Consider the following 512-nt stretch of genomic DNA (forward strand, 5'->3'; position numbering starts at 1 on the left):
TAAAATGGACAACGTGGAAGAAATGGGCAAATTCTTAGAAAAGTACAACTTTCCAAAACTGAACCAGGAAAAAATAGAAAATCTTAACAGACCCATCACAAGCACAGAAATTGAAACTGTAATCAGAAATCTTCCAGCAAACAAAAGCCCAGGACCAGACGGCTTCACAGCTGAATTCTACCAAAAATTTAGAGAAGAGCTAAACAAAAACTGCTCCCAGAAGTGGATGATAAAAAAAATGTAAAACCTTTTTCAAAGTCATTCAAAATTTTCCAATAGTTGAAATTATACCTAAATATATATTTATATTTACTAGCTCTTTCCTTTATTTACAAGGGTAATCTTGGAAATCCTCATTGATAATGAAAAAGAATTTCATATCCAATCATACTTTCATGCACACTGAACATTTTCTTCTTTGATGTCAGTATTTTATGTCTAATCAGCAAGAAATCTAAATCTTTTCCCAGTGTGTTTCTGTGACTTACTCCTCTTCATTAACTGGGTGGTAT

The sequence above is a fragment of the Bison bison genome, unplaced genomic scaffold (genome assembly GCF_000754665.1).
Source record: "Bison bison bison isolate TAMUID 2011002044 unplaced genomic scaffold, Bison_UMD1.0 scf7180017864115, whole genome shotgun sequence".
NCBI classification, from domain to species: domain Eukaryota; kingdom Metazoa; phylum Chordata; class Mammalia; order Artiodactyla; family Bovidae; genus Bison; species Bison bison.